This window comes from Mastomys coucha, unplaced genomic scaffold (assembly GCF_008632895.1).
Source record: "Mastomys coucha isolate ucsf_1 unplaced genomic scaffold, UCSF_Mcou_1 pScaffold9, whole genome shotgun sequence".
Classification (NCBI taxonomy): Eukaryota; Metazoa; Chordata; class Mammalia; order Rodentia; family Muridae; genus Mastomys; species Mastomys coucha.
In genome coordinates, this window is record NW_022196915.1 from 57114260 (window position 1) to 57114948 (window position 689).

A 689-nucleotide genomic window follows, 5' to 3' on the forward strand; every position below is an offset into this window, starting at 1 on the left:
TCAGTTGGTAGAAGGCTGGCCCAGCACTTGTGAATTTTTGGATCCTATCCCTAGCACTGCTAAAGCCAGGTGTGGTTGCACACCTGTAATCCCAGTACTTCGGAGACTCAATTCAAGAACCAATCCATCCTTGGCTACTTATCAAGTCTGAGGCCAGCCTGGGATGTGAAACAAACAAACAAACAAACAAACAAACAAACAAACAAGACCAGGCATGGTGGTGCACACCTTTAATCCCAGCATTCAGCAGGCAGAGACAGGAGGATCTCTGAGTTCGAGGCCAGCCTGGTCTCCAGAGTGAGTTCCAGGACAGCCAGAGAAACCCTGTCTTGAACACACACACACACACACACACACACCCCAAAACAAATAAAAACTAGAAGGTAAGTGATAACCCATGTCTAACATGGCTGGGCCAACGGCCAATGATGTTCTCGGAGGCAGCTTCAGCCTGCTCACCTCTCAGCCCTGCTGGGCACACTTTCTACCTCCCATCAGACCATTTCCATCGTTCACATTCTTGCCACCATTTTCGGTTCACCCTGTCCTCTGCCTCTTCTGGGGACCCCAGTCCCACATTCCCTACTCTCCCCCAGGCATGCCAGCTGAGTTCAATCTGAGGTGTCAGGCGGCTAGCAGGTACGAGGGCTCAGGTAAGAGGGCATGGAGGAGGCAGCCAAAGATTCGGA